At 41.7% G+C, this 16,340-nt stretch overlaps 1 protein-coding gene across 14 annotated transcripts in view; it reads left to right on the forward strand.

Annotated features, from left to right (window-relative positions):
• The window catches only part of BRSK2 (BR serine/threonine kinase 2), a 520,033-nt gene that overhangs the window by 69,133 nt on the left and 434,560 nt on the right, over nt 1–16,340 (forward strand). The window lies entirely within an intron of this gene.

The raw sequence follows: 16,340 nt of genomic DNA on the forward strand, positions 1-16,340 counted from the left end.
ACTGGCTTCCGGGCGGGTTACGGGGTTGAGACGGCCATGGTCGCCTTGGTCGATGATCTCCGTCTGGGCATCGACAGGGGAAGCGTGTCCCTGTTGGTGCTCTTGGACATCTCAGCGGCTTTCGATACCATAGACCATGGTATCCTTCTGGGGTGCCTTGCAGAGGTGGGGATTGGGGGCACTGCACTCCAGTGGTTCCGTTCCTACCTCTCGGGGAGGTTCCAGATGGTGCAGCTGGGAGACGTGTGCTCCGATGAGAGGCCCCTTAAAACTGGGGTCCCTCAAGGGGCCATTCTGTCTCCCATGCTATTTAACATTTACATGAAACCGCTGGGAGAGATCATCCGGAGACATGGGGCGCGGGGTTATCAGTACGCTGATGACACCCAAATCATTTTCTCTATGTCTCCGACTGATGCAGTGACTGGGGATGGTGTCTCTCCTCTCATGGCCTGTCTGGAGTCAGTAATGGGCTGGATGAGGGAAAACCGACTCAAATTGAATCCAGAGAAAACGGAGGTACTAGTGATAGGTTCCCCTGGTCCAGGAATGGCGGTGGTTCCACCTGTCCTGAACGGGGTCACGCTCCCTGTGAGGGACTCCGTGCGCAGTCTGGGTGTGCTTCTTGATTCGTCGCTTCACCTGACTGCTCAGGTGAATGCGACGGTCAAGAGCACTTGTTATCAGCTTCGGCTGATTCGCCAGCTGCGCCCATACCTGGCCCAGAGGGACCTAGAAACTGTTGTACATGCTCTGGTAACTTCGAGATTGGACTTCTGCAACGTACTCTACATGGGGCAACCCTTATACCAAACTCGGAAGCTACAAATGGTGCAAAATATGGCAGCCCGGCTGGTCACTGGCGCGTCCAGGACCAGCCATATAACACCAGTTTTAAAAGATCTCCATTGGCTGCCCATTCGCTTCCGAGCTCAATATAAGACATTGGTAATTACCTATAAAGCCCTAAATGGCTTGGGCCCAGGATACCTAAAGGACCGCCTCTCCCCGTACATTCCGCCTCGCACCCTCAGAATGTCCGGGCAGCAGCTACTGAAGGTGCCTGGGGCTAGATTGGCCTCCACCACTCGGAGGACGTTCTCCATAGCTGCCCCAGCCCTTTGGAATGCGCTGCCCACAGAGCTCCGCTCGTCCACTACCCTGGCCCAATTTAGGAAGGACCTTAAAACCTTCCTATTCCAACAGGCATGCCCCGAGTAAATATCCTGTGGGCCTCCCTCCTCTCTTTCGTGGCCAAGAGGTTGGGCTTTGGGGCTTTACTGTTGGTTTGTTTTTAAATGTGGTTTTATTGTAATTGTGTGTATTTTAATATGTTGTAAGCCGCCCTGATCGGAGGAAGGGCGGCATATAAATAAAAATTTTATTTTATTATTATTATTTATTTATATAACAAACTCCAGGAGAACATGGTCACTTCCACCTAAGGATCCCACCACTTGCACTCCATTAACTAGGTCATCCCTGTTGGTTAGGATCAGATCCAAAATAGCTGATCCCCTCGTTACCTCTTCCACCTTTTGAACAATGAAATTGTCTCCAGGGCAAGTGAGGAATTGTTAGACCTTGAGGATTTGGCTGAGTTCGATTTCCAAAAAACATCAGGATAGATACTACATCTCTCTTTTCTGAATGTGTGGTCATCTGTTCTAGAAAGACATCATCCAATTCCTCAGTCTGACTTGGGGGTCTGTAGTAGACTCCCACAATAATGTCCTTGTTGTTTCCTTCCCCTTTAATTTTTATCCAGATGCTCTCCACCTGTCTTCCAGGATTGATGTCCTGGATCTCTTCTCTGGTGTAAATATCTCTGACATATATCTCCTCCTTTCCTGTTTGGCCAGTTTCTCTTGAAAAGGTTATACCCCTTTATTTCTACATTCCAGTTATGAGACTCATCCCACTAGGTTTCAGTGATGGCTATTATATCATATTTGCTTTGTTGTTCTAGGAGTTCAAGTTCATCTTGCTTATTTCCCATGCTCTGTGCATTAGTGTAGAGACATCGAAGATCATGTGTCCCTTTGACTTGCTGCCTGTGCAAGTTTTTTTGCCTCCCACTTTTGGGTCCTTGCACTGTTTGCCTTGTTCCCTCTGTATCAGTTTGACTATTTTCTCCAGCCTTTTTGCCTTCCAGAATACTGTCTCCCTCCCCTACATAACTCAGTTTAAAGCCCTCCTAGTCAAATTTTTGAGACTATTGGCAAAAACATTTTTGCCAACTGGAGTGAGATGCAACCCATCCCTTGCCAAAAGTCCTTCCTCATGGAACCTCAGGCCATGATCCAAAAATCCAAATTGTTCATGGTGGCACCATCTGCGGAGCCAGTTATTCACCTCTGCTATTTTCCTCTCCCATCCTGGACCCATGCCCTTCGACTGGGAGAAGAGAGGAGATGACAACCTGCACATCCATCTCTTTCAGCATCTTACCCAAAGCCTCATAATCCCTTATGATATTCTGAAGGCTGTGCCTTGCAGTATCATTGGTTCCCACATGAACCAAAAGAAAGAGGTAATGGTCAGTAGGCTTGACAAGTCTTGTCAGCCTCTCTCTCACATCATGGATCTTTGCTCCAGGGATGCAACACACCTCCCGAGACATCTTGTCAGGCCTGCAAACCACTGGTTCAGTGCCTCTCAGCAAGGAGTCCCCCACAACCACCACACGCCTCCTCCGAGGCTTAGCAGTGGCTGTTCCCTTTCATGGTACTCCCAGGGTCCCCTGCTCTGTCCCTGAATTCTGTCCCTGCTGCTCTTCCTCATCATCCTTGATAATAGAGAGAGATTCAGATCTATTCTATAGCTGCAAGGTAGATTTGAATCTCTCTCTGTTATCAAGGATGATTTTTGCCAATGTGACAAATGGAAGTGAAAATTCTAAAAATTTTAGGTGCTGTCATGTGTGTGGCAACCTTGTTTTGGCAGTTTGAAACAGCAGGCCATTTAACCGAGTTGTTGTTGTTGTTGTTGGTGGTGGTGGTGGTGTTTTGTGCCTTCAGGTAATTTTTGATTTATGGCGATCCTATCATGGGGTTTTCTTGGCAATATTTGTTCAGAGAAGATTTGCCATCGAACTATATAACCCCCCTGGAAATCAGCAAGATGAGGCCTCTCATAACTGAATTGTTCACTGCCTCTTACGGAAATGGGAACCTATTTAGACGCTGATGCCAGTCATCTTCAGGTGTCCCCAAACATGCCTTTTTTTTTTGCAGAACTGAATATACTATTAAACTTCACATTCCAATATGCTTCCCCATCAGCGTTGCCAATCACCCTAGAAGGAAATCCCCCTGAAAATCCCTGATATGCCCCCAAATTCCCCGGGGCATCTGGATCAGGGGCGGGACATCTGGGTCGGGGGGGGGGGGGGACTTCTGAGCCAAGGGGCTGCAAAACACTATGGGAAGGCAAAAGGGGGCAGGAACTTCCAGGTTGGCCATTTTTTGGCAGGATAGGCATTTTTGGCCATTTTTTTGTGGTGGGAAGTGAAATCATTCGCCATAAACAGAAAGGCTTTTAATTACCCAATGGGAAGGTTTAATTCCCTGGAAATTCCCCATATTTTTTTATACCCAGAAATTATGCGGAAAGACTTTTTATTACCTGGAAATCAGGGAATTCCCCAATAATTGGCAGCACAAAGCATTGATGACTCATGTGGTACAAAGAATGGTCTTTCAGACTGTTGGTGATGTGGGTGGGAAGACATGATTTTCCACATGGCTTTCCTTGCTTAGCCGCCTTCTGATTCCACCAATACCTGTCTTGCACCCATGAAACCCTTTCAGAAAGGTTCATTTTAATTCTTAATTCTGAATATTTTGTCCCTTCAGAAATAAGAATGAGTATCAGCAAATGATATAAATGTCTTGCTGTGCTTCTTACACTAGCCACCTACCCATGTTTGACTCTCCTTAGGAAATTGGTATTATTATGGTTATAGTGCAGAAGTGCTATGGGACCAGAACAATAGGTACATTTCCAGTTGATTGTAGAAGACATAGACATTTGTGTATCATAAATTGTATAAAAATAAAAAAAAGGAACTGGCTACTTTTCTTGTGCTGATCAAGACTGTTGTATTTGTGTCAGAATCTGGCTTTTATTATCTACAATGAAATTAGATACACAATTAGATGTATTGCTAGTTCTTATAAGTTACCAGTAATCATAGCACTCAACTTACCGGCCTAAATCCCATACAATGCTTTCTTGTTGCTGCTGTTGTTGTGGTTCTTATTGTTGTTGTGTGTCTTAGTAGTTTCTGACTTATGGGGATCCTAAGATGAACCTATCATAGGGTTTTAATGGGAAGATTTGCTCAGACAGGTTTTTCTTTTGCCTTCTTCTGATGCTAAGAGTGTGTGACTTGCCCAAAGTCACCCAGTGGGTTTCCTTGGCTAAATTGGAATTCAAACCCTGAAGATTATCACACTAGGACTTAGCATCAGTCAATCGTCCCTGGGTCATTGGGGAAGCATGTGTGTATGAAAGCCTGGTGCGCTTCCTCTGCATCATGGAATTGTCACCTCCCTTTAGCATCATGGAATCGTTCTGGGAGAGTGAATTTCCTCTTAACGGATATTTTGTGTTAAGAGGAAATTCACTCTCCCTGAATGATTCCATGACACTAGAGGGAGCTGACAATTCCATGACACTGAGAAAGCACGCCAGGCGTTCATATATGCATGCTCCCCCGACAATCCAGAGACAATTGACTGATGGTAAACCCTAGTGTGATAATCTTCTCTGTTTTCCAGAATCATAGTCCAGTGCTCAAATCACTACATCAGAGTCAAAATTCCTGCTAATGCAACTGCTCTCTGTTATAATTTTTTCACATGCAGTTGTGCACAAGTTTGTACATTGGTTGTACCCAACTTCTTATAGAATTGGTTGTGCAACCACTTTGCAAGAAGAATTGGATTCGATGTCATCTTTGTGCCAATCCTGGAAATATGCAAGTCGTAGTACAATGGGCACAATTGAATAAAGATCTATGGCCTGTTACAGACTGCCAAAATTAAGCTGCTTCTGGTCTCTTTGGAGGTATGCTATTTAAATGATGCATGGGTCCTAAGAGTCCGGAGGTCGCACCAAAGCCACACTCCATTCCTAAGCACTGGAGTGCAGCTTTGGTGCAGCTTCCGGATTCTTAGGATGCATGCATCATTTAAACAGCATACCTCCAAAGACACCTGAAGCAGCTTTATTTTGGCTTGCTTTGGATATGCTTATAAGAAGAGAGAAGTTCCATCCTCATAGGAAAGCCCCCACATGAACCACTGCAGTGCTGGGCAAAATTTAGAAGGGAAATTGCCTCGCAAGAGTGAAATGTTTGACTCATCTGATCACCCCAGCACTATTTTGTTCCCAGGACCATAGGATCCTGGGCTCCAGCAGTGTTAAAACAGTGGTGCTGTGCTGGCCACATGGCCGTAATAAAGTTATTACTGTATTATTAAAACAGTGGTGCTCAAATTTTTTACCCTTGGGACCCTTCTTTATATCTGCATGTGGACATTGCACACACCCCTTCATGTATTATATGAATAAAAATATTTGTTTATTTAGTGTGTGTTTTCATTCTCACATTCATGTATATTCTTATTTTAACATTTTATTAGGAAGTAATGTTATTCAAATTAGAACAGTTTCATTTAAGTAAATTCAATATTTAACTCATGTATGTGTCAATTTTACACATAAAAAGGTATGGGAAGAGAAGGAGGAGAAGGGATCAGGGCTTTCAAATATCGTGCTCCCCTTGAGCAGCTCTTGTGCCTCTTGCTAGGTGTCTTGCCTCACCATTTGAAAACCACTGTGCTATGGCATTTTTATTTTGCTTTTTGGAGCTTTTAGTTTACATTGTATATCTTCTTTTGCTGATTATCTTTTGGCTATTATTATTCTGCACATATTTATTCTATATTTTACCTGGATGAAATTGTGCATCTTTCTTGCTTTGTTATGAGCCCCTTTGTGGGATTTATTTACAGGCAAAACTCAGGATGTAAATAATTATATAGAATAACTAAGTGCAACAAAAGGTTATTCATTAAGCAGTCTTCACCCTCATCCTTACCATTATTGTATTGTATTGTATTGTCTCTATAGCAGGTTGTCTCTTTTTAAAAACTGTGGAGAGTATTAATTTGTCTTATATGTAATGTTCAGTCTGACTGTCTGAATCTGAAGAGTTGTGAGCATTTTTACATGACATTGCATCCTCTCTGGAAAGCATTGTTTATGTGTGCCATGGATGAGGGACTGAAGCAGGCAAGGAGCATTTTAAAATCAAATTTACATTCTGGGTTCTTGCCAATATCAGTTTCACATTTCAGAGATGTAGGGAAATGCAAAAACCAGTTTAGCTATTCCTTGTGAGAATGGCCTATAACTGACCAAATATGGCATGTGCCACAGGGATAAGGCTGACTCACCTTTACATGTGTGATACAGGGAAATTGTGTGTTGCAAGAGAACAAAAGAAAATACATTTTGTAGAGAGGAAAAGAAGCATAGCTACCTTTACACTGTTTTTTTCTGAGGTGAAGCTATTTTTATTGAGTAGTGGGAGTGAGGAAAAGTGAAATGATTTCTCACGTAGCAGCTCCATTTCAGCCCAGTGAGAGAAGTTCTATATATAACATTATTATTGTGGCTGTTTTGAAAGCAAAGGTGCTTGAATTCTCCCACCAAGCCTTATTTTCACTACAGGTACAGGACAAGTGATTGTATTGAGAGAGGTGTGAAGCTTGGAATAATGTGTGTTTAAATTAGATGTTCAGCATTTGTGCTTTGCTGAAACAGAAACATGCTAATCCCTGGAGTTTTCAAGATCAGTAAAGGAAAAACAGGTGTCTGTTTCATCTGCTCTCTTTGTCTAAAGAGGAAATACAAACCACTGTGGGATTAATGGGTTTTGGATTGGTTGACTGTGTAGCAGCTTCCTAAGGGGAAGATGCAGTATGAGACATTGAAGATGGTGGCAGCGAGTCATTTGGGCAGACTGTCTGAGAAAGCCTTAAACCTGGAGGCATGGGCCTGGGACAGACGGTCCTGAAGCAGTGTGCCACCACTGATTCTAGGGTTAGGGACCGTGTACCAACTGCATGGTCCCTAACCCTAGCCTGGCACCGCAGTGGCCTAATGGCGGCATCCTGTCCACTTGGGCGCCGCCATCTTGACATAAGCAATCCACACCATATAGACGTTGCTGTGTGTCGCTTATGTCACAAGCGCACCATTGGTGCACTTGTGATGAGCACCCGGTGACCAAAAAAGAACCCGGTTTTTCCATGTTCTTTTTGGGGTGGAGGGACGCCGCACAGTTTGTCTGCTGCGGTGTCCCTCCACAGGAAAACAGGCCACCACCAGCCCAGACTTTCCTGCAGGTATGTACTGGGCCCTTTTTGCCATTTAAATCTAAAGTACATTTCTACTTACCATGATGACTCTGAATGTGATGAGTGGCAAAACATTTCTCCAGATCTGCACTTGATCTTAACCAAAAAGCCGAGAAGCGATCCTCCAGATCTGAAGTTGCAGAGGTAGGTGGCAATTGTCCCAGCAGTTCCATAGTGAGCAATTACTTTTTGCTCCAATTTGTGAGGGGAAGGTTCAGGGTGGGCCAAGACACACATGTGGCCCATTCACACTACACAGTGTTAGAACTGTTATTCCACTTTAACACCCATGGTTCCATCCTATGGAATACTGAGATTAGTAATCTGTTCATCCCTGGTGTTGCTAGGGAAGTTTTGTAGCAGGGTTGTAACTTGGTAAACTGAATGTGATTATAGCCCCTAATGGGACCAAGAACACTTTGAGGGAGGTTTTAGAAGTAGAGCTGATGCTTGTTGGGCATAACTAAAGTGTGTAGAGTGTAACTGCTGGTGAAAATACTGCAGATGGCTGATAGCAACTGTACAAACCCTTTTGAAAAGAATGGGAAGGGTGAGATGGACCTCTTCACCATTGACTAACTGTAGAACTGTTTGCATCTCAAAATGGCCTGGCAAAACTGTGTAGACTAGAATATATAGTCAGAAGGGGTTATATAGAAAGTTGCTTATTGTAGACATGTTGGATCAGAATGTCTTACTTCAACAATCCACATAGGGATGATACTCATCCCAGTACTGACAGCTGTTCCTCCAAATGTTGAGATCAGGATAGGTGGCAAAGCAATTAAGCATGTGCCAGAGGGAGACAGAGTTATTAAAACTCAGCACCAGCAGTCCTTGTGCTAATAGTATATGTGCCTGTTCGCTTGCCTCTGCCTGTTTAGTACTCTACTACTGATGCTGGGAGAAATAATCATCTGCAAACACCTTGAAATTTGAAAGTAATCTTTCTGTATTATGTTAACAACTTGTCAAAGGTACCATGTTGTATTCCAGCCCCAACGTGTGTGTTATGCATCAGCTGTGTCATAAACTCCCCTTTTCTCAACAGAGAGATCTTAGTACTGCCAGTCAAAAAGCATTGTATACCTTCTCCATCTTCCCCTCCTTAACAGATTAAATGAGAATAAAAGGGAAAACAATGGGATCACACACAAAAAAAGGAGTTATAAATGGGAGACAACATTGTTTGGACATTGGGCACACACACATCTGTAACATTTTGTGAATGAAAGTTAATTGTGGATGAAATTTGTTTATTAGGGTACATTTACACTCCTACAGAATCCTGGGATTTGTACTTTGTGAGGCACCAGCACTCTTTGGCAGAGAAGGCTAAAGACCTTGTAAAACTAAAAATCCCAGGGTTCCATAGAGTTGAGCCTACAGCACTTAAAGTGATGTCAAACTGCATTATTTCTATAGTGTAGATGCATCCTTAAAAGTTCAGATTTTATGTTCAAACTTTGTATCTGATTTGAAAGCCCTGGGAAGTGATTTCTTATGTCCAACAAGTATTAGCATTATTAATATCAATGTATTCATTTCTGAACCGCCACCCTCGATGTTTAGTATTCTACAAACATAAGATCAAAATATGTCTGTCTGAAAGGTGCTGATAGTTTGAAGTGAGGGGAAAAAATGAAGGTGATACAGAAGCTGAACATGCATTTATACATACATATAAAGGGAATAATACTGAACAGTTGTATGGAAAAGTGGAGCAAGACCATTAAGCAGCTTCAGAGTCAGGCATGAGGCTGAAGTTCTTCAAACCTAATTTTGTAGAGAATGTGGGCTAAATCCATTCACCCTATATCAGTGCCTTGATGGCCCACTGTGTATTAGGATATCTGCCATGGAGTCTATAAAAGAGAAATTATTCTTCTTCTCCCTGTTTTCACAAGAAAGTGAGTTATGTTTCCTGCCAGTGTTAGGATTAAACACTGACACCTACGGAATTAAAGAAGATATTTCACATAACACACACCAGAGACACATACAACCAGCTGCACTCAGAAAAGGGTTGCTCCCTTGACATGGCACAATCCAGAGATTGATTCAGATGTCCTAAAGATTGAATTAAAAGCACCTCTGGCCTTGTGGGAGAACAGTGTAAAGAAAGCTTGACTTGTTAAAAGGACGCTGGCATAGCAACCTGAATGAAAGAGTGAAAAGAAAATTGAATGGCTGTGCAGTAATAAGAAAAGATAGGTTTTTGCCTCAGTATGTTTCTGGTGCACAAATTAAAAGCCAATTTTTGAAAACATAAAATGCCTACAACAAGAATGGGCAGCTTTGGTCTTCCAGATGTTTTCAGCCTGCAAGTCTTACCAGCCCTAGACAGGTGAGAAATTATAGGAGATTAGTACAAAAATTATCTGAAGTCCCCTTTTCCTTCACCCTACAATAAGGAACCAGTGTTCCTTTAGTGCCAAAGTACTAAAAAGTACATGTGGTGCAATGGAGCCATGAACAATGTCCGATTTCTCACCACATCAAAGGTAGGTGTGTGGAGGGATTGATTGGGCTAGCCTGTCTTACCCATCTTCATGGTCCCTAGACATTTTGGACTGCGATTCCCACAATGTTTGGTCATTGCTTATATTGGCTAGAGCTTATGAAAGATGTAGTTTAAAAATCTGGAGGATGTCAGATTGTAGGATGTTGGACTAAGTAATTCCCACGATAGTCATGTTGCCTGCATTTCACCCCACTGTTTTCCCCCAGGAAACACAGAAAAAAAGTGACTAAAATATATCACAAGATTGCCAGCATGGTGTACTGGTTTGAGTACTGAATTATGAGTATTGGACTATGAGACCAGGGTTCGAATCCGTGCTCAGCCATGGAAACCCATTGGGTGACCTTGGGCTAGTCACACTCTCTCAGCCCCCTAACCTTAGGGTCACCATAAGTCAGAAATGACCTGAAGGCAAACAATAAAACAAATCAACCAACATCCTTCTCTCTTTTACTTGCTGAAATTCTACTCCCACTTAGGAGCCTCTTGAGACAATTAAGATTTGGAAGCTGCTGTTATTACCATAGGAATCATGCACTGCCTAGATGCTGTTTGACTGCAAGTCCCAGCATTCCTTGCCATTGGCTATGATGACTAAGCCTGGTGGGAACTTCAGCCCAGCAACATATGGAGAGCTTCATGATGGCCACCAGTGCTATAGGATTGCAATCCAATTTTAGGTAAATAAGGAATTATTTTTAATTTTTAAAAAAAGATTTACCTCCACTCCCTGGAGCAGCAGCAATTTCAGAGGCATGGGAACTGACTGGGTTCGTGCTTGAGATGAAGAGCCAGCATTTTCCCTTCTCCCCCTCTCTCCTAGCCTAGCAGTTCAACTATTCTGGGGAGGGCTTCTTGGCTGCAGCTTCATCTGTCTACCCTGAGCCTGGGTTTCCACTTTGGCATTTTCCACTTGACTTGGTAGCGCTAAGGCAAACCCTCTCTGAACAAATCTTGCCAAAAAAAACATGTGATAGGTTCGCCTCAGGGTTGATTTGAAAGCACAGAACAACAACATGTATTTTACTGAAGAAATGCTCTGAGTATCTTTCAGGGGACCATCAGTATGGTCTGGTTAGATTACAGGAGTTCTTCAAACAACTGATCCTATGCATATTTCTTTGAAAATACATGCAGTTGGGTTAAATGGGATGCATCTGCAAATATTGCGCATAAGATTTCATCTTTCATCTAATGAAGTCCTAAATCAAGGGTAAAAATTATGTCATCCTCTGGATATTGTCAGGCTGCAAGTCCAGCAACCCTAGTATGCATAATCAATGGTGAGGAATGCTGGGAGTTGCAATCCAGTAACATCTAGAGGGGGACACATGTTTCTTACTCCACAATTCCCATTCTAAGTAAAGACATTACAGTATTTCGTAGTGAGCCCAGATTGAGTGATTTTTTGATTAAATTAATGCTATAAAATGTGTTCTTTACATGAATCAATTATTTTAAAATGTAACACTTTAATTTTGAATCCTTTTTGAATGCCTTAGTAAAACTGGTATGTAATTCTCACTCCAGCTCTGTATCATCAGCATGCTGAAATATAACTTGTTTGCTACTCTGAGACACAGTTTCCCTCCAGTAACGTTCCTCTTCTTGTGGTAATTAAACACAGTGATAAGGCTAGCTATTATAGTACATTGGAATTTCCCTTTAAGAACGAACAGGATAGTATTATAGAAACACCATTCCACTCACAAGAGTTGAGGTTGTTCACCATTTCCTGTAAAACGGGGAAAGAGCACTTTTTATCTTGGGAACCATAAAAGGAAAAGAAGAAATGAAAATTGCATTATAAAATTTATAGAAAGATTGAATGGGCTGTATTACTTGTTAAAGGACACTTTCTAGTCTTTCTTAAGTTTCAGTCATATAAAAAGTCCTTTAATTTCTCCTTTTTCTTTTTGTATCTTATATGACTCTCTCTTCATTCCCATAAAGTTGTTGCTGAGGGGGGAAATGCAGTGAATTATTTTGTGGTATAAACAGTTGTGTTAAAAAGTTCATCAGCTTCTATAACACAATAAACAATACCAAGAAAATAAATGTTTGTACCCCTCAAATGTGCCTCTATATAAGGCAGCTATCTTTTTATAGGGCCCATAAGTCACCTAAGAAAAAGCTGAAGGGCCCTCCAGTGGGAACCAACATATACAAAGGACTTAACCTCTTACACACCAATGTTATTGTTACCAGTGGCAACAGTAACAAACTGTTCCCTTTTCCTAAGTTCAGTTCATGCAACTTAAGTTCTTCTGCATCAATAAAAGGTCTCTCTGCCTTAGTTACATAAGAGTTCTATCTTGGGACCAATTTAAATGTGCATAGAATGCCACATTTAAGTGTATAAGCAAAGAAAAAAACTTATTCAGTATTCTAGATGCTCAGTGCTTTGTTCAAACCAGCATGAATGACCTGCACATGGTACATTGCCATGCCAGCAATTTGTGGCCCAGATTGTGCTGGCAGACCTACATGCCAAGAGCCTAGGTTAAACATTAAGGTGACTTAGCAGAATGTGTGAATTTGTCTTGCTTGCTTGGCATCATTTTTCAGTCAGGTCTTGGAGTGAGCAGTTGAAGTGCTTAATAAGGAGATGATGACTCACTGATAACCTCTGCAGCTGTTCATCCTGGGGAAGAACAGGTTGACATGCTTTATTTGTCTGCATCCTTAGAAATATGGGAGAAGGGCACTGCAGTGTATAATGCAGATTTTTAAGGCTGTACAAAAAATCAGATGACCTGGAACCTGGATGGATCCCCTTGTTACCAGTTCTCACTCCATACTGTAAAGGCGAAAGAAGTGTGAAATGTATTCATACAATAATAGAGGTGGAAGGAACTTCAATAATCTAATCTAGGGTTTCCCAGCCTGGCAACCTCCAGATGTTTTGGACTATAGCTCCCATAATCCTTGACCATTGGCTGGTTCTTATGAGAATTCATGTTCAAAACATTTTAAGACCACTAGGTTGGGGAAAGTTGGTTTACTCCAATCCCCATTTGATGCAATTAAGCTACTGCCATGCTTTCCCTGACAGGTGGCCATCTATTTTCTGCTTTAAAAACTCTTGACAGGAAATGTTCTGCGTCACACAGTGCTTATGTACAAAAGTGAATCTGTGGTTTTTGAATTCAAGGTTAGAATCGTTGTTACTTTTGCACATTTTAGACATTAAAAACTCAATCTAACAACACTGTGCAGTTCAGAGGCAGGGAGCATGTGATGAACACAGGAGTGGGAACAAGGATGGAGTAGACCTCCTCCTCCAACTCACCTCCTTAACAATGAGAACTGAATATAGGCCAGAATGTTGTGTTTGTACCATATGGATCTTCACAGTAATGCATGATGTAGGCTTTTCGATCAGCTAATTTCTTTCATTGTGATCACATTGGTTGTCTCTGAATGTTTTGTTCAGTCTTGCCCTTCAGTAAGCATATTTTTTCATCCATTTCCCTGGTGGAATGCTTTATGTGATTTTTTTTTTTTTAAATGAGGATGCGAGCCACATTTGTTAATGACTAATATATATATAAACCACATGTTTTATTAGGGTGAATGTGGCCATATGATAAAGCTATTCCACCCCATTTCCCAAATCCCCATCAAGACAGAAGTGAAGTAATAATAAATGATGTTTGTTCTGGACTTATTTTCTTTATTTCTGTTATGTTTTGGATGTTCTGATTTGATTTTAGTCATGCTTTGCTCTATGCAAAAAGTAAGAAGAAAGAGAGGAAAAGGATAAAGGGTTACAGGAGCAAGGAAATTCAACTTCAGTTGCTAGTTCTTTTGGGAGACATTAAGGACAGTGCCTTGCAAAAGTATTTAAACTCACCTTTTGGTTTTTCCATATTTTGTTGTGTTACAATTTGGAAATGGTATGGATTTCATTCACATTGTTAGCACTTGATATATACAAGATACTTAACATAGAGCAGACACTGTGAAGGTACACAGAATTAAGTAAAGAAAAACAGTGACTTTTTTATTTCAGTTGCCAGAAATGCAGAAGGTTTTGAACCAGTCTCATATTCTGCACTGTATACCACACTGTGACAGAAAGAGAGCACTGAGTACTTCATCCCACAAGCCATTCTGATCAGAAGGGCAGCTACCCAAATACTGCAGTTCAGAACAATGACGAGAAAGGTGATAATTGAGAGAAAGCTGCTTCATAATAAGACCCTTATGCCCCTGTAAAAAAAATATGCTTAAAACATACATTAAATCCCAATGGCAGATTGTGTGCCTCTTCAGTTCTGCTGGAAATGCAACATTGCAACGGAACAGTCAGGGCACTGAGAAGAAATGCACTAAACATATGCTTGTGTCTAGCTGCTCATGTTTCAGAGCATGGAAGGAAACAATTGTTTCAATAAATTCTAAAGGCACCTCTGCTACTGCTTAGATAAGAAAAATCAATAATGTTCTTTAGATTACCAAGAAATGTAGGTGCTATGAATTTATTTTCCAAATGTGTAAGTTTAAAAATTGGTCAGACCAGCACAGGACCTAGTCTCTTATCAGCATCACCTGTGAAATAACAACACTTTCCAGATTTGGTATACTTATTCTAGGCAAATAAAATGACATAGAGGATAAAGGAAGCACAATATTTATCACAGATGTGGGTGCCATTTGAACTTATCATGAAGAAGTCTCTAAATTTTGTTTGAGGCCTTCAATCCACTACTGAAGCAATGAAAAATAATGACTTTGGAGAATTTGAAAGGGGAGAACATGGTACACATCCTTCTGAAATTAATAAAAATTGCTGCAGTTCACATTCACCATCTCATAACCAGCTTGGAGAACTGCTGCAATTCAGGCCTCAAACAGATGGCCCCAAAGGGCTGCCATCGGACCAATTTGGGGGTGGGGCGTGCACATGATGTACACCTCTGGAATGTGTGAGGATTATGCCAGGGCTGCCGAATGCGGCCCAAAACTGGCCACAAAAGGAGTGGTTTCTTACCACTCCTTTTTGTGGACCATTGAGGACTGCGGCAGTGAGCGCCCTCAGGATTGCGGTGTCTGGTTACCACAGTCCTGTGGTGATCTTGACGTGATTGGGGCTGCTCTTACTTCCTCATCTGCTTGAGCCCTCAGTTTTATTTAACTTACTGAGACTTCATACACAATTACCCCAGTACAACAACAAATATGAGAAATATGCATGTGAATGTTTCAATTTTAGGCTAAAATTTACCTTCACATTCTACTGTTGCACCGTTTAAAATAGGCATGAAAGAGTTATTATGTTAGTATAGACAAAATTGTTGCTAATAATAATAATAATAATAATAATAATAATAATAATAATAATAATAGTAATGTTTGTTTATATTCCACCTCTCCCTATACCTCTCCCTACAGTTGCTAGGTCTCAGTGTACTATTTACCCTAGCATACTAGTAGATCTCAGGCTTTCCTGAGAAAACATAGCCATGAGATTTCGTGGGGGCAAGGAACATCTTTTCATTGGACTTTCTTGTGGGGAATTGGAGTTAGATGCTTGTGTTCAAAAGGGATTTCTTTAACTTTTTGGGACACCGCACATAACCCTACAGCTTGCAACCATCTGTTGCCTGCTCTTGGGGTGAGGAGTGCCTGCACAACTCCAGGAAACCTGTCACTTCCAGGGTACTCCTTAACTAGTGGTGCTGGGCAAGCACAGCAGATGGGTTTTCTTTGCTATAAAACACCAATAAACCTTCTTTTACATGAGTCGCTTTATCTCATCTTGATCCCTTCTGAAACCATTTTGGTGTGGTGACCCTGCTCAAACTCCTAATCAACATATCCCTCCTAATATTACAAAATAATTTTCATAACCTCCCCCCTCCATATTTTTCGAAGTAGAGATCATGATTTCCAATGCATTGATAATCATGTACTGAAAAGGACACCCATAGGCCATCCTTGATTATTCCACTTTGAATACAAGAGGCTGTTTAAAGGGGAATTGTTAATGTGGGCTAGTTATCTCTTGAGCAAGCACCTTAAATATCCGTGCCAGATATTCCCCCATTGAAGGTGAAAACATAGATACAGAGATGGATTATCCTTATCAAAACAAAGAGAAGCAAACATTGGCCTGTTACAGACAGGCCAAAATAAAGCTGCTTCGAGTCACTTTGGAGGTATGGTATTTCAATGATGCATGTGTCCTAAGAATCCAAAAGCTGCACTAAAGCCACGCTCCAGTCCTAAGGACTGGAGTACAGCTTTGGTGCGGCTTTTGGACTCTTAGGACTCATGCATCATTGAAATACCATACCTCCAAAGTGACTCGAAGCAGCTTTATTTTGGCCTGTCTGTAACAGGCCATTATTACCTGGTCTCAAGAGAAGGTGCCAACT

The sequence above is a fragment of the Sceloporus undulatus genome, chromosome 1, assembly GCF_019175285.1.
Source record: "Sceloporus undulatus isolate JIND9_A2432 ecotype Alabama chromosome 1, SceUnd_v1.1, whole genome shotgun sequence".
Classification (NCBI taxonomy): Eukaryota; Metazoa; Chordata; class Lepidosauria; order Squamata; family Phrynosomatidae; genus Sceloporus; species Sceloporus undulatus.